Source organism: Hemitrygon akajei, chromosome 16, assembly GCF_048418815.1.
Source record: "Hemitrygon akajei chromosome 16, sHemAka1.3, whole genome shotgun sequence".
Classification (NCBI taxonomy): domain Eukaryota; kingdom Metazoa; phylum Chordata; class Chondrichthyes; order Myliobatiformes; family Dasyatidae; genus Hemitrygon; species Hemitrygon akajei.
In genome coordinates this window covers 3,433,854-3,456,243 of record NC_133139.1, presented here as the reverse complement: position 1 = coordinate 3,456,243, position 22,390 = coordinate 3,433,854, and the positions used below count along the sequence as shown (strand labels likewise).

At 39.3% G+C, this 22,390-nt stretch overlaps 1 protein-coding gene across 1 annotated transcript in view; it reads right to left on the bottom strand.

Moving 5' to 3' along the window:
- zap70 (zeta chain of T cell receptor associated protein kinase 70) overlaps positions 1 to 6,002 on the bottom strand; it is a 167,554-nt gene extending 161,552 nt beyond the window's left edge. The window contains exon 1 of the mRNA XM_073068124.1: positions 5,918 to 6,002. The gene's annotated coding sequence lies outside the window, so the exon portion shown is untranslated. The remainder of the gene's footprint in view (positions 1 to 5,917) is intronic.
- Between the last annotated feature and the right edge of the window lie 16,388 nt (positions 6,003 to 22,390).

Genomic DNA, 22,390 nt, shown 5'->3' with positions numbered 1-22,390 from the left:
TGAATTGTTGAGAGCTTTAATATCACTAGTTCTGCATAACTGTGAGAAAGTATTGATATTCCTATATATTTATACTGCTTTGTAATCCACATTAGCCAATGGTGTAACATGATGGCTGATGGGACCATGAAGACACTGATTATCTGGCATGATAAGAGGCCTTCCTTCCTCAGACCTTTTTCCCACCTGATACAGGATTAGTGATACTTCTAGGGAAATCTGGTTCCCACAACTACCATCACTAAAAATTGATGATAGATGAACATGGATGATGGCCAGAAAAATGGAGAGCTATATAGGAGGGAAGGGCTAGACTGATCTTGGAATAGTGGCCTGAAGGGCAGTACTGTGCTGTATAGTCTATGTTGAATGTTCTATGAAACTGCTGTTCAAAATAAGGAGACACCCATTTAAGGCAGGACTGATGTGAATGTTTTTCTTTTAGAGGATCATGAACTTTTGGAGGTCATTTTCAAAGAGATTAAAAGAAAGTCTTCAAATATTTTTAGTGCAAAGGTAGACAGATACCTGATTGTCATGGGGGTGAAAGTTTACCACAAGAATGCAGAACTGTGGCTAAAATCAGATCAAACATTATCTGATTAAATGCTCCAGGGGCTGTGTGGCATCCAGTTTGTATGTTCCTTTCACTGCCAGAAGGGGAATGTTGGGTAAAAAATGGTAGTTTCCTTTCAGTATCCCAGTAAGTGAGAATGGGATGAAAAACTTACCCAAACTTCCCTCCAATCTGTTTATCAAAGTGTACACTTGAATCATTTTCCATCTTGCATTTCTTTTATTTTTATTTAGAGATACAGTACAGAACAGGCCCTTCTGGCCCAATGAGCTGCACCCCCCACAAAACCATCGATTTAACCCGAGCCTAATCACTGGACAATTTATAATGACCAACTAACCGACTAACCTGGACATCTTTGGAGTGTGGGAACAACTGGAGCACCCAGAATAGAACCCATATTTTCATGGGAAGGACATGCAAGCTCCTTACAAAAGATGCCGGAATTGAACACGGAACTCCAACACCCTGAGTTGTAATAGCGTCCTGCTAATTGTTACACTGGCGCCGCTTGGTTATGGTCATTTTATTTTCTTTCGGATGGCATAAAGAAACTACAATTTCATTTTTAGTATGGGTTCTAGCCCAGGGTTGGGGTTTTGCTTAATTTCAATCAACATCACAATAATGCACATTATCCAGAAAGCAAGAAAAGCTGCAGATGCTGGAACCTGAATGATCAGGGTAACCTGAAACTTTAATTGGTTTCTCTTCCTACAGATGCTGCTTGACAGGCTGGGTTCTTCCGGAACTGCTGATCGTTATCACTTTGTTATTTGTGTAAATCCACAAGAATCAATGAGATAACTGTGACTGCACCCCAACTGTACTTCACTGGCTGTACAGTATCCTGCTTTGTAAAGCATGCACTGGAAATACAACTCCTGCTTTGAGAATGTGTATCATTATTGTTAGCACCATTCGCACCATTTGGGTATCCGGGTAATGTAGCGGTTAGTGTGACACTGTTATAACTCGTTTTTACATCTCTCCATGAACACGTGGGTTCCCTCCAGATGCTACGGTTACCACCCACCTTCCAAAGATGTACTGCTTAGTAGGTGAATTGGTCATTGTAAATTGTCCTACGACTAGGTTAGGGTTAAATCAGGGGTGCTGAGCAATGCGACTCGTTAAGTCAGAAGGGCCTGGCGGTGCTGTACATGAAAATAAATAAAACGTACACACATATCCTGCTTCTGTTCGAAAAACCAAACACTCAGTAAAAATTTAACCAACTGAAGCTTCTAAAATTTGCCTTCTGACTTTTAAAATATAATTTTGGAGAGCAGTCATTTACTCCAAAAAAATTACATTCGGAAAACCAGGAAGAAAATTTACAATAAGAACAGCAAAATTCAGCTGGTCAAAGCCATCTTGTGGAAAGCAAAAGAGTTAATGTTTTAGATCGAGGTGTTGTTATCAAGCTCCAGAAAGAATGAGGAACAGATGTAGAGGGCAAAGGGGATATCTCCAAAAGAGTGAAGACAAGGTCGTTTGAGGATAAATTGCAAACAAGGTCAACTGGCTAATATATTAATAGGGGAAGTTAGGGAGAGTGGAGAGGTTTTTCTTATAAAAACTGTAAAATACTGGGAAACAAGAACTAAAGGGTGTCTGTTTAATGTCAGAAGGGAAGGACTTCATTGAAACTTTTTTACACAGAGAGTGGTACGTTAATGGTATGAACTGCCAGAGGACGTGCTTGGGGCAGCACTGTCCTTTTAATAATGGACAGTGGGAAGTGTTTAGAAGGATAAGGGTCTGACATGGGTAACGTGACTAGCTTTAATAGGCATTTGATCAGCAGAGATCATCTGGGCCGAAGGGCTTGTGATCACGCTTTGTGACTCTAAATGAATACAGTGAATGAGAACACAGAAAAAGGAACTATAAGTTTTAGCTAATATTTTAAAATTTTTGAAGAATGAAATCTTATGATTGAGAAATAAGATTCAGATTACCTGAAATAATTCTAATACTTATTCTTTTTTTTTAAATCAAATATGAAGTTATGAACTACTTATCTGATGGAATGAAATTATAAAGGGTTTGTAAATCAGTAATTGTGGATTACAAAACATTTGCTTATGCCTCATGCAACAAAACACAATATCTTCATGGTATTTCACAACCCGATATTTTACCATTTTTCTGCTTAAGCCCATCACCGACAGCAGCTCACCAGAGACCTCTGTCCTAGGATGATAGAAGGTCGATTGGCTCAGTGGCTTCTGCTTTCACCACACAACTTTTTACGTCTCCTAGGCAATGATCCTTCTTCTCCTAAGGATGAGGTCTTTGCAGCTTCTGTTGGTTTTTATGGGATGGGGTTGCTAGTCTCATGCCCATCCCTCCTCCTTTCACAACCAAGCTTGGGACTGCCTATGGCAGAGTTAATATTTTAGCATTGCACTGATAAAATTCTACAGAAATATACGGTGCCATTGATATGATTTCAGCTCTGGCAAAAATATCAAATATGTGCTGAGGCATTCATGTAAAGTTCCTTGACTTTCTCCGCTGCAACAAGCCTTCATAGAATGAGTGTTGGCTTTCATGCATCATAAGCTTACAGTGCCTTTCTCATTGTCGAAGAATTTCTAGGCCGTGGAATTTTAGTGTAGCTATTTGCCAAAAGTTCAGTAAACTGAATCTCATATATATTTCTTTCTTGTGTTTTGAATAAAGTCAAGATCCAGCTTTAGTATCGTCTGGAAAATTGGACCACACCAATTAATTTCATCCATTAATTGAAACCTAGACAGATATATTAATGTTTTTTCTTCAACTGATTTGGGCAAGAGCTGAACCTGCTCTCGGTATGTTATATACCATATTGCTTATGAATCACTTGGATTACTTTTGCATGCTAATGGGCAGGAGATAAATTCCTTTTCCCTTTCTTGTTCATTTATCCTCAGTTTTTATTTGCCTCTTCTAGGAAAACATATGGTGTTAGTGTAGTGTGTGCAGTATATTGTTTTGCACATGTATTGGACAGGCTAAATGTTGCATAAGTATTTCTCCCACCAGTCTTTGCCCGTATGCATTTCCTAGAAATTCTTAAAATACATTTGCAGCAGAACCAAAAATCATAAAAGACAATAATCTTACCTATACTGAATAGCAAATTTAAGATTGTTGTTTGTAAAGTTTAACAACCCTAAATTGATAGATGAAGGTTAAATATATCTCCAATACCTAAAAGAAAAGTCAATAAAAGATGTCTCTCTCATTTAAAAACTGAAGTCACAGTAAAACAAAAGTTCACTTAACTTTGCTCGCCCATTCCCACAACTTAAGGATTCACTTTGAAGAACTGTTTATCTCATGCTCTCAGTATTTTTTGCTTATTTTTTATTATTATTGGGGGTTTTTTCTCTCTTTTGTATTTGTACAGTTCGTTGTTTTTTGGACAATGGTTGGTTGTCCATCCTGTTGGGTGTGATCTTTCATTGATTCTATTACATATTTTGGATTTACTGTGTATGCCCAAAAGAAAACAAATCTTAGGGTTGTATCACAAGTGAATTTGCAGATGCTGGAAATAAATAATAGGGTTGTATATAGTGATATATATGCACTTTGATAATAAATTTACTTTGAATTTTCAGTAGCATAATTTTCTCCACTGCTATGGTCCTTGCACATTTTTGCATGGCGTTTTGATACAGCAATTATATTGGGACTGATATTCAGACAAAAGGAATTTTGTAAGCTACCATTTGACTAAGTATAGATTGTGAATGTAAGGTGCTAATATATACAGAACGTCCGTTGCTGACTCTTAGAAATTAAAACTGAAACTACCAGAGATACAAATTCATCTAGAGCATAAAAAACTATATCAGATTTTGAGTGAAGGTAATTCTTGAAAACTTATTAAGTATTTGGCACATTTTAAAAATTAATACCTTCGCGTCTTTATTTAAAAAGTAGAAATTTGTTTCTACAGAAATACTAAATACATAAAGCTAGACATAACTCAAACTGAGGTGCACCACGTAATCCTGTAACATTGAGTACTGGAGGCATATCTCAACTGTGAAATATGTTTACCAGCGTTACCAGCCAGAGGCTATTCATTTTCATGATGAAGGTAAATTACAGAAATTATCAGTTTTTATATTTTACTTTTAAAAAATTATATATTCTGTTAAAATAAGCTGGTAGAAATGGCTGAGTAATTCTACTGATATCAAATCAATGCTGAATTCTAGTATTTACAGTTGTCAGGTTTTAATAAAATAAGATTAATAATTAGAAAGAGCCTTACAGGAAAATGATACCGTAATTTAAAAATTACACGTTAAAATTATATAATTTTGTACCCTTCTGATAACATTTCATAAAATCATTTCTGCTGCCACATATTAGTTAAATGGAAAGTAAATGCAAAGGATGGTACAACACAAATATCTAAGATGACAAGTTAAATTGCAGCTCTACAGAGTTCATATGTACTGACGAATAATTATTTTTCAACCTTCTAGTGCATTTTAATTAAAAGGATCAACACAGCTAATTATTTCTGAAAAGTTTAACATCCTTAAAATGATTGAAGAGGTAAAATTGACATTGACAATAAAGAGATCGAATGTATGCTGCTTTAATTTTTTTGCTGACTTGTGCAACCATTTTGCTACTCTGACTCCTTTTGCACGTATTTGCTTTACTTTCTTGGTGCTTCTGGAAATAATTGTTCTGCACTGCAAGTTGTACAGTTAATTTTATAAACATACTCATCTTAACTTCCCCAAATCATTACTTCAGCTCCAGGAAACGATGCAACCGCCATCAAAACAGTTGCCATGTGATAAAATATCTGCGGTGATACGAATGTGGCGGTACAAAATAAAAATTGATTTTTTTAACTAATTTTATAGAGGAATAAACTTAAAATAGGAATATTGAGACAAATCTGCATTATTATCTTATCTGGTAAACAAGTTTTCAAAACATTTTTCACCATTTTGCCACATGCACGCTGCATTTATAAGCAGTTCTTTATCATGTTAGTTGCATCTTCAGAGTAACTGTAGCAGCAGTAAAGTCCCAGATGTTTATGAAAAAACTTAAGTCAGTGACACCTCTTTTAAAATAATGTTAAAAGATCCAAAAAGAAATAGAACAATCCATATAATCAAATGTAATCTGCTATCGCTTTATTATGTATGTAACATGTAATAATGGATAAAGAATCAAGTGTGGCACAGCTATGAAATTAAACAATACAACATAAAGTGAGCAGAATAAATGGTGTAATTAAGATGTCTTAACTATTTTCCTTTTGGCTGGGTTTATGCTTCTGTGACATATTGGCAATTTAACACTTACCTTTATTCGAGTTTTCTCTCAGTGCTGAACGCGGGCTGTGGCCTGCACCTAATGGGCTCCTTAATCAGCTGTTGTTAAGACTGGCTTCGTGGCTGTGAACTTCAGTTCTGAATGTTATTTGCTTACTTTTAATGTTTGCACAATTTGTTTTTTTCCTGTACATTGGGTGTTAGAAGGCCTTTTTTTAATGGGTTCTATTGGGTTTCCTTGTTTTGTGGCTCCCTGTAAGGAGACAAATTTCAATGTTGTATATAGTATACATACTTCGATAATAGCCGTATTTTGAATTTTAAGTAGGACACAGCAGGCTAAAACTAATCTGGTAATTAACAAAGGAAATTATTTTAACTTTAACAAGAGATCCATTTTTTTCATTTTTGTCATTCATTTTGTTCAAAATGTGAATGTGTAGAAATTTAAAATAAAAATATTTGATCAATAACCCTAACTTTATTCCTTTAATGATTTGTGAATATGTGATATTCGTTTATGCTTCTACTTTGCTTGTTCACTTTTATTTTGGATTCTCATTTACTTTCCACTAATTTATAGATTATGACTGAGTTTACAAGATTGTAATTAATGGACATCAATGTAAAAGTTTGTTATGATTTTGTTCCTTCGTGTCCACAGTCTTTCTGTCAATTTGCATATCTTCTGTAAGTGGAGACATACCTAACAAGCATAGGCCTACTCACCGCTTTTTTTTGTCTGCTTTTGTTCCTTTGAGTTTTGGGACCAGACTTCTTGGAGAAACACATTCATTTTATTTAGATTCTTTGTCTCTTTCAATGCCATTTGCTTTGTGGTAATATAATATTGTACATTTTGCCTGCAGATGATATCAGGCTGGAATGGAATTATCACATCTTCTCTGAAAGAAATTAAAAAAGAAAAACATCAGTGTAGACACATCAATTTATAAATACATATCTAATATTCAATGACAACAAAAATTATATTCAAATTATAACATAACCTTAAATGATTAACATACTTGGCCTGACAGAAGTCCAGTAAACTTTCTTTTGTAGATAATTCCACAATCCCACAATCTCTTTGATGCATAACTGTCAGGAAGGAGGTACAGGAGCATCAGGATGAGGACTGTCAGACTAGGTAACAGCTTCTTCCCTCAGGCTGTGAGACTTACCAATACCCTGTCACCACCAAGGTCTCATCACTAGGACTGTGAGCTGTTTACTCTACTGTTTACCTGTGCTATGCATTACATGCAATTTGAATTATATTTTATTAACTTATTTGTGTAATATTTTTGTTTTTTGTGCTATGTATGATATCTGTTCTGTGGTCTGGAGGAAAATTGTTTCATTTGGTTGTATATATGTAGTCAGATAACAATAAACTTAAACTTGAACTTGAATAATGTTCATAAATTTATAAACATGTGAGTTTTAATAATGACTAGTATTCTTTTGTAAAGCACTAGTAAATAATTATATTTTACTTTTATAACTTGTAACTCATTAAACATGAGGAAATAACAGAAAATTATGTCGTAATGTAATATTCTTCAGGAGCTTGGCTTTTAATCTGTCTTTTATATTTATTTATACAAAATTGCAAATGCTTAAATGTTTCAACATTTTCCTTAAATTTGTATTAAGACTAAAGATTCAGTATATAAATTTTATTAAAACTAAAGATTCTATAACCTCATGCTACTTAGGCCTGATTAGTTTTTTAAATACATGATGTTGCTACAATGTTTAAAAATTGTGTAGAAAATTGAAATTATATTAATGATTTTAAATACCTTATGCAGCATTTTTCTAACATAGCCATTAGTATCTACAGTAAAACAACTCTTATTACAGGTTGTCCTTCTCCTGTACCAAATGATTTATACTTTTCTGTTCAAAATTTTAATTAACTTATACAGAGGGTTATAAATTTTCAGAATTTCAATCTTAGTGGTTGTTACTTCTCAATCCAAGTATATCCAAGGCTGGGAGGAACCAAGACTTTTTGCAGAGGAGAAGATTCTGTGTGTCTGACTGAGGTTAAAGAGAGTTCAATTCCAACATTCTCTGTAAGAAGTCCTTTCCATAAGCGTGTCAGTTTTGTCTAGGTGCTCCAGTTTCCTCCCATTGCCCAAAGACATATCAGTTAGTAGGTTATTTGGTCATTGTAAATTGTCCTGTGGTTAGGCTAGGGTTAAATTGGTAGGTTGCTAGGCAGTGCAGCTCATTGGGCCGGCAGGGGGGCCTGTTCTGCGCATCATCTCTGAATTTAAAAAAATAATAAAAATAGTTACAAGAGTTGATGTAAATATATAAGAGGTAAAATTAACAAATGCAAATCTTGGTCTTCAGAGGATGGGACTGGTAAGTTAATAAAAGAAAATAAGAAAATTGGAGGGGCTATGGACTAACCTTTAAACTTGCATTCATGATGATATCTTACCAACAGTAGGAAAACTGAGGGCAATAGGCAAAGAGCATTTTTTATCAATAACTATCAGTTGGGAAAAGAAAGAAGCAAATGATTGGAACCAAGTCTGATATGTGCCCTGGAATGAACATCCTAGGTTTGTAAAGGAAGTGGATGCAATGATGATAAAGTTATTTGTTTCAGCTTTCCAAGATCCCAGTGGATAGGAGAAGTGCAAATTATGAAGCTCTATAGCATCTCATATCCATTAATGACAAAATGCTGGGATCCATTATCAAGGACTGCAAAAATCACAAAACAGTCAGACACAGTCAAAGGGTTTTAGGAAAGGGAAACTGTTTATGATAGATTTAATATAGAAATCTTTGAAGAAGTAATGAGCAGAGTTGATGAAGATATGTGTAGGGTATTTGAATTTTCAAAAAGTGTTCAGACCAATGATACGTAAAAGTTTAATGCACAAGTTAAGAATTCTGCAACCCGGATAAAATATCAGCATGAACGTATGTTTGTAGAATTGGCTAACCAACTGAAAAGAGAGTTGTGATAATTGGATATTTTTGGGTTATCAGATTGTAATGAGCAGGATGCAATGGGGTATACGTTGGGCCTCAACTATCTACAATTTCCTGTCATGGCTTCGATAGAAGCCCTTAAGTAAAATTGTAGCTAGTTATAGCCTGACACATCGCTCTGTAATGTAACAAAATTTATTGATGATACAAATATAAGTGGGAAAGCAAAATGAGAGGACAGTGAAAAATGCCTTGGAAGAGTAATGGAAAGGATAAGTAGCTGGGCAAGAATTTGGCAAGTAGATATAATGTTGAGGAAATCAGCTTATCACAGTACTAGTTAGCAAAATGCCATTCCAGTGTCGGTACCCAGTTTCAATTCTGCTGCTGTCTGTAAGAGTTTGTACATTCTCCTGCAGACCATGTGTATTTCCTCTGGGTGCTCTGCATTCCTCCAACCAGATAGTAGGTTAATTGGGTCTAATTGGGCTAGAAGGACCTGTTACGGTGCTGTACCACTAAATAATCAACTTCAGTAGGAATAGAAAGGCAAGGCAATATAGAGAGATCTGTCTTTCATCTTACATAAAACAGAATGTTATCTTTCAGACACAGCAAGTATTTAAGACCATAAGACATAGGAGTAGAATTAAGCTATTCAGCCCATCAAGTCTGCTTCACCATTCCATCATGGCCAATTATTATCCCTCTTAACCCATTTCTCCTGTCTTTTCCCCATAACCTTTGATACCCTGACTAATTAAGAACCTAACAAACTCTGCTTTAAGTATTGCCAATGACTTGGCCTCCACAGCTGCCTGTGGCAATGAATTCCACAGATTCACCACCCTCTGGCTAAAAGAATTCCTCCTCATCTCCATTCTAAATGGACGTCTCTCTATTCTGAAACTGTGTTCTCTGGTCTTAGACTCTCCCACCACAGGAAACATTCTCTCCACATTCACTCTATTGAGGCCTTTCAACATTCAATAGACTTCCAAGAGATTCCCCCCATTCTTCTAAATGCAAATGAGTGCAGGCCCAGAGTCATCAAATACTCCTCATGTGTCATTCTTTCATCAATGCTCCTCATAAGTTATATGTCATACTTTCATTCCCAGAATTATTCTTGTGGACCTCCTCCGGACCCTCTCCAATGCCAGCACACCTTTACTTAGAGAATGGGCCTAAAGATGTTCACAATACTCCAAGTGCAGTCTAAGCAATGCCTTATAAAGCCTCAGCATTGCAGCCTTGCTCTTCTATTCTAGTATTTCGAAAAAGATAGATAGATATGTTATTGATCCCAAAGGAAATTACAGTGTCACCCTAATGCACAGATATAAATATTGGAAGAAAAGTGGAAAGAATAAAAAATAAGTTACCACGAACAGCCTAACAGGAGGGGTCATCACTTCCCCAGCTATAGGTTGACTCACTATAGAGTCTTATGGCCGAGGGTAAGAATGAACTCATACTTTAGAGCAGTACAGTTGTCTTAGTCTATAACTAAAAGAGCTCCTCTATTCAACCAAGGCAGCATGCAGAAGGTGAGAAACATTGTCCACGTTGCCAGGATTTTCTGTAGGGCCCTTTGTTCCACCACAGCCTCAGGCATGCCCAGTTTGACTCCTATAACAGAGCCAGCTTTTCTAATCAGTTTATTGAGCCAGTTGGCATCACCCATGTTGGTGCCATTGCCCCAGCACACTACCACATAGAAGATTGTACTTACGACAACAGACTGGTAGAACGTGTAAAGGAGAGGCCTGCATACTCCAAAGGATCTCAGTCTCCTCAGAAATAAACGCTAACATTGCATTTACACTCATTACCACTGACTCAACCTGAAGTTAACCTTTAGGGAATCCAGCATAAAGACTCCCAAGTCCCTTTGCACCTCAGATATTTGAATTTTCTCTACATTTAGAAAATAGTCTACACCTTTATTCCTTCTACCAAAGTGCAAAACCATATATTTCCTTCCCTACACTATATTCCAGCTGCAGCTTCTTTGCCCATTCTCCCAATCTGTCTAAGTCCTTCTGCAGACTCCCTACTTCCTCAAAACTACTTGTCCCTCCATCTATCTTCATATTGTCCACAAACCTGGCCACGAAACCATCAATTCAGTCATCTAAATCATTCATATATAACATGAAAAGCAGTCCTAAGACCAACCACTGTGGAACACCACAAGCCACTGGCAGCAAACCAGAAAAGGTTTCCTTTATTCCCATTCTTTGCCTCCTGCCAGTCAGCCAATCTTCTATTCATGCTAGTATCTTTCCCGTAATATGATGGACTCTTAAGCAGCCTCACCTTTTCAAAGGCCTTCTGAAACTCCAAGTAAATAGTATCCACTGACTTTCCTTTGCATATTTTGCCTGTTATTTCCTCAAAGCATTCCAACAGACATCAGGCAAGATTTCCCTTTAAGGAAACCATGCTGACCTTGGCCTATTATAATCATGCGCCTCCAAGTACCCCAGAAACCCATCCTTAAAAATGGCCTCCAACATATTCCCAACCACTGAGATAAGGCTAACTGGCCTATAATTTCCTTCCTTTTGCCTCTCTTCCTTCTTGAAGAGTGGAGTGACCATTTGCAATTTTGCAGTCCTCGAGAACGATTCCAAAATCTAGTGATGCATGAAAAATCATTACTAATGCCTCCACATACTCTTCAGCTACCTCTTTCAGAACCCTAGAGTATAGTCTATCTTCCAAAGCACCTTCTTCTTAGTAATAACAACAACACTCACTTCCTCCCCCGACACCCGCAAATTTCTGGCTTACTGCCAGTCTCTTCCAAAGTGAAGTCTGATGCAAAATAATGTATTAAGTTTCTCCATTATTTCTTTGTTCCTCATACCTCTCCAGTGGCATTTTCCAGTGCTCCAATGTCTATTCTCATCTTTCTTTTATTCTATATACATTTGAAAAAATAAAACTTCTGGCATACTCTTTTATATTACTGGCTATCTTCCATTTATATTTCATCTTTTCTCTCCTTATGGCTTTCTGTTGGTTTTTAAAAGCCTCCCATCTTCTAACTTCCCATTAATTTTTGTGATATTGTATGCCCTCTCCTTTGCTTTTATGCTGTTTTTGACTTTCCTTGTGAGTCACAGTTGTCTCATCTTTCTTTTAAAATACATCTGCATCGTTGTGATGAATTTATCCTGCACCTTCCAAATTTCTCCTAGAAACTCCAGCCATTGTTGTTCTGCCATATCTCTGCTAGTGTCTCTTTCCACTTATCTTTGGCCAACTCCTTTCTCATGCCTCTGTAATTCTCTTTATTCCCTTATAATACTGATATGTCTGACTTCTGCTCCCTCTCAAATTGCAGGATGAATTCTATAATTTTATGATCATTGTTTCCTAAGGGTTTCTTTACCTTAATCAAATTTGGTTCATTACACAACACCTAATCCAGTTACCCCAGTTAACTGCTCTGAAATGCCATCTCGTAGGCATTGTATGTGTACCATGCTGCAGGGTTTCACTGCAGTATAACATGGTGTAAGGTTTCACTGCTAATGTAATGGTTTCTCTGTAGCAACAATGTTTGGATTATGACTAGAGATAACAGGGTTTGGAATGCTGGGGCATCCAATGAGAGAAATGTTCTTTCTTGTGAGTATGGAAGAGAGATTTTCGTGGTCTTTTGCCGGGGAGAGATGAGGAGAGAAGACACGAATGGAGAGAGTTGGTAGACTGTTGGACAGGGTGGACTTGCAGCAAGGGTCCGAAGGGCAGCAACAATTGGAGGGGTCGATGGTGAATGGTCGGCTTATCATTGAGCTCCAACATTGCACAACAGACTGTTTAATAAGAATGGGCCCCTTGTTTTACTTTTTTTCCATTTCTTTACTAACCAGATAGTCAAAGTAAGAATTATAAAGCTTAATCGTTTAATTGCATATTGTGTACTATTTGTTATTTCAGGGTACTGATTTGTAACAGGGGACACATCACGCAGCATCCATGCAAATGAGATTTCTTAAGTTTGGCTGGGCCAGGGCCTATCACCCCCTATATTAAGCCACTAGCCGAAGCGAGAGTTACATACAAATTCTCACTTCTGTTAGCCATCACTAACTAGATTTTCCCAATCTACCTGCATATTGAAATTCCCCATGACTACCTTAACATTGCCCTTTTTACACGCCATTTCTATCTCCTGTTGTAATTTGTGTCCCACATCCTGACTACTATTTGGAGCCCTGTATATAACTCCTATCAGGATCTTTTTACTTTTGCAGTTTCATAACTCTATCTACAAGGATTCTACATCTTCTGATCCTATGCCCCTCTTTCTAAGGATTTGATTTAATTTTTTTTTACCAACAGAGCCTTTGCCTACCTGCCTGTCTTTTTGATACAAGGTTTATCCTTGGATGTTAAGCTCTCAGCTATGGTCTCTTTCAGCCATAACTCAGTGTAACTCAGCCATAACAACATTGTAACTGCCAATCTCTAATTGCCCTTCAGTATCATCTACCTTATTCACCCTTTTTGATTGTGCCTCCATTTTTCACCTCAGCTCATTCCACTGACTGCAATTTTGTCCTTTTTGTACAAGTCACTTTCCCTAGAAGAGATCCCAATGATCCAGAAATCTGAAACCCTGCTCCCTGCATCAATTTCTTAGGCACGCATTCATCTGCCAAGCAATGCTATTCTTACCCTCACTGGTGTGTGGCACAGGCAGCAATCCTGGAGGACCTAACTCCCTAAATTTTTCTTCACAACCTCCTCCCATTTTCTACCAATATCACTGATACCAATATGTACCAAGTCTTCTGGCTGCTCACCCTCCCCCTTCAGAATGCTGTGGACCCAATCTGAGACATCCCTAATCCTGGCACCCAGGAGGCAAAATATCACCTGGGTATCTCGTTCATGTCCACAGAATCTCCTGTCTGCTCCCCTAAATATGAGATCCCCTATCATTAGTGCACTCCTCTTTGCCCCCACCCCTTCCCTTCTGAGCCACAATGCCAGAGACCTGCTCGTGGCAGCTTCTCTCTGGTGATTCATCCCCCCTCCCTAACACTATTCAAAGTAGTATACGTATTATTGAGGGGATTGGCCACAGGAGTACTCTGCGCAGGCTGCCTATTCCCTTTTCCTCTCCAACATCTGGAGGTCTTCCAAACTTCCAGCATCTCACACAAGGAACATACCACTAACTCTGGACCCATTCTCAGTGTACTAGCTATGTTCTAACAGAAAACAAAACTTGCCAGAAACTTACTTAGAGCCTGTGTCCGTGCTTGCCCAAGCTGGTTCTTCCCTAAGCCTATTGAGCCAAAGCCAAACCACTCTGACACCTGTCCCATTCCAACAATGACTGCTCCACTTAACTTCCTTTCTTTTTATTGGCTCAAAGAATGACTCACTCCCGACAAGACTTGCAGTTTTCAAATGGCTCCCATCATGTAAGATTTTTGCTCTCTCACTGGTTACTTCCAACAATGACTCACTCCCAACAAGACTTGTAGATTTTACATGACTCCTGCCCTGCAAGATGTCGCTTCTCACTCAGTATTTCAAAGAATGACTCACTCTCGATGAGACTTACAATTTTCAAATGGCTCCCATCCTGCAAAATATCGCTCTCGCACTTGCTACTTCAAACAAAAAGGCAATGAACTCCTGGTCTCTTTTACAAAAGGAATAGAATATAAAAACAGGTAAGTTTTACTTCAGCATTGATGAAACAATGTCTGGAGGACTATCCCTATTTATTTAAGAAGAGATACATTTGCAGTTGAGGTAGTTCTACGAAGATTCATTATGTTGATTCCTGGGGTGAAGAGAATGGTTGAGCAGTTTAGGCCCATACACATAGTTGGCTCAAATGAGAGATAATCAGACAGTTGAGTAAGTTTGGTACAGGCCCCCGAAATCCCAAGAACTTTCTACAGGGGCACAATTGAGACTGGCTACATCACTGCCTGGTATGGGAACTATACCTCCTTGATCACAGGACTCTGCTGAGAGTGGTGTGGATAACCCAGTGCATATGTAGATGTGAACTTCCCATGATTCAGGACATTTACAAAGACAGGTGTGAAAAAGGGCCCAAAGGATCACTGGGGACCTGAGTCATCCCAACCACAAACTGTTCCAGCTGTTACCATTCGGGAAGCAGTAAAGGCCAGGGCCAACAGGCTCTGGGACAGCTTCTTCCACCAGGCCATCAGTCTGATTAACTCACACTGATTTGAGCATATTTCTATGTTACATTGATTGTTCTATTTATTACAAATTATTATAAATTACTATGATTGCACATTGCACATTTAGATGGAGACGTAATGTAAAGATTTTTACTCCTCATGTATGTGAAGGATGTAAGTAATAAAGTTCATTCAATTCAATTCAATAAACTGAACAGAAAGCATAAAGTTCTAAGCAGTGTGGCTTTATAGATGCTCTCCTCATGGGGGAGCCCAAAAACAGGGAGCTAAGTTTCAAAATAAGTCACCGAAGATGGAAATAAAGAGAACACTCTTCTTCCAGAAGATTATGAATCTTAAAAATTTTCTGACCCAGAGACCTTTGGATGTTGAATCACTGATTATGTTCAAGATAAAGATAGATCTTTGGTTTATAGAAGAGTCAAAAGTTATGAAGATCAGACAGAAAACTAGAGCTGAAGCCAACATCATATCAGCCATAATATAATGGCATACAGGTGATTCAAGGGATCATGAGCCCAACTTGTCGTCTTATTTCCAAGATTGTTATATGGAAAATAAACACTATAAAATAATTAAAATGTCTGAAATTGATGAATAGACCTTCCTAAATCATAAGCCTCCATAATTTGACTCAGAATCAACATTAAAGTTCTGCTTGAGGTGACATTTCCCTTGTACCAATACCTCTGTAATATTTATTACATACAAAATACTGTAGATAATTGGACTTTTCTATCTGCATGGTTCATTTATAACTTTCCTGTGATGGGTAAAAAGAAGCTAAATTCTGCAGATATTGAATCCTGAAGTTAAAATAGAAATTGCTGAAAATGCTTAGCAGGTCTGTTATTGCATTATTTATTTGTGACAGGCAATAAGGAAAACTTTTAGGCAGGGAGAGTGAAAGCTAGGAGCAACTGATTGAGGCCAGCTGGTTTGATGAGCCAGGACTATAGATGAGAACTGGGGTTAACTAGGCTGCAGGTGATGAGTCTAAAAAGAGTGGTGGGTGATACCTATTAGTTAGATGGAGACCGAGAGGTGTCTGCATCTACAGCCCAGACATTTAGTGGCTAGGACGTCCTTTTAAAATCTAAGGAATAAAGACCATTAAATATGTAGACTGTGATGTCTATAGATATTAATGAAGATCAGCATCCGTGCTGTCTTCCAATGAATAAATTAGCTGTACATATTGCCTGATGCATTCTCATTAAAAATCCCAACAACTATTTTCTGATCATATCTGAAACCATACCTCTTGATACCAGGAGATGGCGTTTTAACAGAAATTCACATTTAATCAATGTGCTGTTCTATGTAACAGAGAGAAATGGGGAAATCTTGAAGAATGCAGACTTCATTAATTTACCAATGCATTTATCCTTTCTCTACAGTTTGTCTAAAGTGCGTTCGGAATATCTTTTACCATCAATTTTCATTAAACAGAAATGAGTGGAACCAATTTTCTTAAAATACAAAAATTATGATTGTTTACCCACTAAATTTGTGTTTTTAGTATCTTACATAATATTTTTATGTTTTAAAACCTCAAACTGTCTCATAAATCTGAGCCTCAGTTTGATTTCATCTATCAACAATTAATTAAGGGGTGTTTTAATCCCGTCTAAACATTCCATGGCATTTAGTGGCATCTATAAATTTACCAGTTTACAGTGAAGTTGAAGAGAACAAGATATGTCACTATATCCAGAAAAGGTTGGAAGGAACTGTCTAGAATATGATTCCATTTATTTTTATGGACCCGAGGATTGAAGACACGCTGACCTGCCTGACTGGTGTAAAGTAGTTTAGCGTGCTGGACTTCAGGAGTGGATATTACCAGATCCCCATGAGTGAGGCTGACAAAGAGAAGATAGATAGATAGATACTTTATTCATCCCCATGGGGAAATTCAACTTTTTTTCCAATGTCCCATACACTTGTTGTAGCAAAACTAATTACATACAATAGTAAAAAATATGATATGCATCTAAATCACTATCTCAAAAAGCATTAATAATAGCTTTTAAAAAGTTCTTAAGTCCTGGCGGTAGAATTGTAAAGCCTAATGGCATTGGAGAGTATTGACCTCTTCATCCTGTCTGAGGAGCATTGCATCGATAGTAACCTGTCGCTGAAACTGCTTCTCTGTCTCTGGATGGTGCTATGTAGAGGATGTTCAGAGTTATCCATAATTGACCGTAGCCTACTCAGCGCCCTTCACTCAGCTACCGATGTTAAACTCTCCAGTACTTTGCCCACGACAGAGCCCGCCTTCCTTACCAGCTTCCTCTTCTTAATGCTTCCTCCCCAACACGCCACCACAAAGAAGAGGGCGCTCTCCACAACTGACCTATAGAACATCTTCAGCATCTCACTACAGACATTGAATGACGCCAACCTTCTTAGGAAGTACAGTCGACTCTGTGCCTTCCTGCACAAGGCATCTGTGTTGGCAGTCCAGTCTAGCTTCTCGTCTAACTGTACTCCCAGATACTTGTAGGTCTTAACCTGCTCCACACATTCTCCATTAATGATCACTGGCTCCATATGAGGCCTAGATCTCCTAAAGTCCACCACCATCTCCTTGGTCTTGGTGATATTGAGACGCAGGTAGTTTGAGTTGCACCATATCACAAAGTCCTGTATCAGTTTCCTATACTCCTCCTCCTGTCCATTCCTGACACACCCCACTATGGCCGTGTCATCAGCGAACTTCTGCACATGGCAGGACTCCGAGTTATATTGGAAGTCTGATGTGTACAGGGTGAACAGGACCGGAGAGAGTACGGTTCCCTGCGCATTTATATGTCCACTGGGATTCTTCCAGTTTGAAAGAATGCCCCAGGGCATATTGGGAGCCCCTTCGATCTTCCAGCATGTCATGGAGAAAACGGTGGGGGATATGAATCTGCTTGAGGTATTGGTGTATCTGGATGACCTCATAGTGTTTGGGTCCACCTTGGAGGAACATAAAGCGAGGCTCCTGAAGGTGCTGAGCTGCCTGAAAGCTGAAGGGTTAAAACTTTCCCTGGACAAGTGCCAGTTCTGCAAGATGTCTGTCAGCTATGTTGGGCTCATAGTCTCACGGCTTGGGATAGCTACTGATGTAAGGTAGAGGCGGTGACCACACGGCCAAGACCCCTGAATGTGAGCACTTTGTGCTGGTTCCTTGGGTTCATAAAGGGCTACACGAAAGTGAGTCACCCTTTAAATCAGCTTCTGTGTGGTTACCCTCCCTTGGGGAAGAAAGGGAGGAGGACAAAAGGAGAGGAGAGTAAAGAGTACTTTAGCCCTTCAGAGCCTTTTAGAGTGAGATGGGATGCGAAATGTGAAAAGACCTTTCAGTCACTGAAGGAGCTGCTGACACAGGCGCATGTGCCGGCTTTTGCACACCCCTGATTACCATATGAACTGCATACAGATGCCAGCAGAGCAGGTTCAGGGGGTGTCCTGCATCAGGATCAGGCACAGGGTTGACATGGAGTCTGTCACGCTCTGCGAAAAACTATCCTACACACAAGTTGGGCTGTGGTGGATAAGTTGAATGACTACCTGTATGGTGCCAAGTTTGAGGTGAGGACAGACAACAATCCCCTAACTAATATCCTGACCACAGCAAATTAGATAGCACAGGCCATCGGTAGTTGGCGGCATTGTCTGCCTTTGATTTCAGCCTGAAGTACCGGCCAGGAAGCAAGAACATTGATGCCAATGCTTTGTCCCAAGGTGCACCTGAAGGGCTGGAGAGGGACGGAGAGTGGGAGAGCATTCCTGCCCCGGGAGTGAAAGCCATGTGCCAGTTTTCCACCACGGTGAAGGCAGAGGGAAGGAGAGGGTAGGATTGAGTGGTAGATCAATTGGGAACTTCTGATAATGTCATTACACAAGCTTACTGTAACCTGACTGCTCTGAAGACAAACCATTTGCCAGAACTGAGTCCTGGGGAAGTGGCAGCAGCTCAGCGAGATGATCCAGGCATCGGCACCATTTGGTCAGCAGTTGAAAAGGGGGACATGGCCCAAGTGGAGAAGATGAAATGCACTGTGGTGCCTACATTACTGAGAGAATGACTCAGATTGGAGTTGAGGAACCAGATCCTATACCAGGTTACATTGTCACCAGACCAGCATTGGCATTCCCAGCTGGTTCTGCCTGAGCAGTATCGGAGGATTGTGTTGACATCACTTCATAATTATTCTGGCTATTTGGGGATTGAAAAGACCTATGGATTGTTCAGAGATTGATTCTACTGGCCCCGAATGAAGCCCGAGATTGAAGAGTACTGCAGGTCATGCATTCACTGCAAATGAAGGAAGACGTTGCTTAGGAGGGCCGCTCCATTGTCCTGTTTGCAGAGTGCAAAGCCCCTTGATCTGGTGTGTATGGGTTTACTCCCAATAGATCCTGATTCCAGCAACATGGCGAATGTCTTGGTCACTATGGATCACTAGATATGTGCAAGCTTTCCCTACCATGGATCATTTGGCATCCACAGTGGCCAGTGTTCTGAGAGAATTATTCCATTTATTATGGCCTCCCCAGGTGGATATATAGTGATCAGGCCCGGGATTTTGAGAACAGGCTCATACATGAGCTACTGAGGTGGTGACTAAAGGGCGTACAGGAGTGAGATATACCAATTAGTGAAGTTGTGCTGCAGCAACAACCTGGCACTCAATGTCAGTAAGACGAAAGAGCTGATTGTGGAGTTCAGGAAGGATAAGATAAAGGAACACATATCAATCCTCATGGGTGGATCAGAGGTGGGGAGAGTGGGCAGTTTCAAGTTCCTGGGTGTTAGGATCTCTGGGGATCTAACCTGGTCCCAACATATCGATGTAGTTATAAAGAAGGCAAGACAGCAGCTATGCTTCATTGGAGGTTTGGGGAGATTTAGCATGTCAACAAATACACTCAAAAACTTCTGTGGTTGTACCGTGGAGAGCATTCTGACAAGGTGCATCGCTAATTGGTATGGTGGTGGAGGAGGGGGGGGGGGGGGTGGCTGCTGTACACGACCAAAAGAGGCTGCAGATGGTTGTAAATCTAGTCGGCTCCAACTTGGGTACTAGCCTACAAAATACCCAAGACATCTTCAGGGAGCGGTGTCTCAGAAAGGCAGTGTCCATTATTAAGGACCTCCAGCACACAAGGCATACCCTTTTCTCACTGTTACCATCAGGTAGAAGGTACAAGAGTCTGAAGGCACACACTCAGAGATTCAGGAACAGCTTCTTCCAACCCTGCCATCTAATTCCTAAATGGACATTGAACCCTTGAACACTACCTCACTTTTTTAATATATATTTTTCTGTTTTTTTGCATGATTTTTAAAATCTTTTTGGTATACGTATACTGTAATTGATTTACTTATTTATTATTATTATTATTGTTATTTTTATTTTTTCTCTCTTATATATTATGTATTGCATTGAACTGCTGCTGCTAAGTTAACAAATTTAATGTCACATACCGGTGATAATAAACCTGATTCTGATTCTGATTCTGAGTATGCTTGCAGTTGAGAAGTTGAGGACTGCTCCATACCATCCACAGGGTGATCCCCAGTCCAAGAGGTTTAATCAGATCTTGCTAGACATGCTAGGAACCTTAGAAATCCACAAGAAGAACGAGTGGAGTTGACATATTGGACATCTGGTCCACTGCTACAACTGTACATGAAATTAAGCTACTGGGTACTCGTCATACTATCTGATGTTTGGGCGCAAGGCGAGGTTGCCCATTGACCTTTGTTTTGGGACTGGTGAGGAAGACTTACCACCAAAGACTTATCTAGAGTATGTGTCTGATATGAGAAGGGAGCTGAAAAAGGCTTATGAATTAGCTGAGGTTGCAGCTGCCAAGCAGAATGAAGGAATAAGAGGAGGTACGATCATAAGGTTTGCTTCTCCCAACTCATGCTGGGACACAGAGTCCTCATATGGAATTTCGGGCTACTTGTAAAGCATAAGTTGGCTGACCATTGAGTGGCTACACCCTACATAGTGGAGAGTCAGTTGCCAAATGTACCAGTTTTCTGGGTGAAACCAGAGGATGGGAATGGAACCACCTTCTGCCTCTGGGACAAGAGGTGCAGGTTGACCCAGAGCCCGACCTGGAGCCTAAACCTAGTAAGAGGACTCTACGGTGACATGGAGAGACTGAAGGACCAACAGCAGGAGAGATTAAACAAGCCCCCGCCCCTGAATGGGATATGGACTCGGAGGATGAAGAAAGGAGAGTGTGATATATGCTGCCTTTTGCTAACTCCCCACTGACTGAGGAAGAGATTCCCACCTCTTCTCACGCTGAGTCAGGTGAACTTGGGGTAACACAGTGCTACTGCTATCCCCCTCGTAAGATATGTCACTATCCTTTACAAATAGATTGGAGGTTCTCACATCACAAAATACTTTTGAAAGTGGTGTTATTAATAACAGGATGACAAATTATTTCAAAGTCATGGGGACATGACTATTTTGGTGGGGGGAGAGTGTAATGCCCTGGTTCACATGGTTCATATTTTTTCTCTGTTATGCTTTTCTGTTCTCTGTGTAAGCTGCTTGTTTGGGTTACTGTTAAAGATAAGAGATAGGAGACATGTGTGCCATCCAATGGGGATGAACGGATTCAGAGGAGGTTTCTCTGGTGAGGGACACTAAGGTTGGGCTTGGGGCTTTTGAAAGGGATGAAGTGAGAAGAAGCTGGAGAGGAGAGGTCGGAGGAGTCGACCCGGAGTGGGGCTGGGATTTGATGAAGCCCGGGGAGATCGAAGGAGGATCGGCGAAGGGAAAACCAGGAGCTCCAGCTTGTGCACATTAGACTGTTTCATTTAAAATAGCCCTTTTGTTGTTTTGCTTTTTCTTTACTAACTCTTTAGTCAAACTAAGAATTATAAAGCTAAATCATTCAATTGTACTGTCTGTTACTTCGTGGTACTGATTTTGTATCATGTAGCATCCACACAAGTAGGAGGATTTGGGAGGCTTGCACTTCAATCTCCCATGTTTGGCCGAGCTGGAGGGTGTCTTCCTGAGACTTACTCAGCCGACGGAACCAGAGTGTTGCATAAAGATATGACAGTTACACTTTTCCATTATAAATTTCACACAGAAAAGTACCAAAGAGCAAGAACAGCTGTTGAAATATCATATACCGTGAAGGGACAGAAACAGCTGCCATTGTGTAAAAAAGAAAATTAAGATCATTTACAGAAAATTAAAGTTTTACATCTTTCTTATGGTTTAACATATCGTCAATTAAAATCAGAAACATTTTTGAATACCTAGGAATAGTTTAATTTTTTACAAAGTTAAATC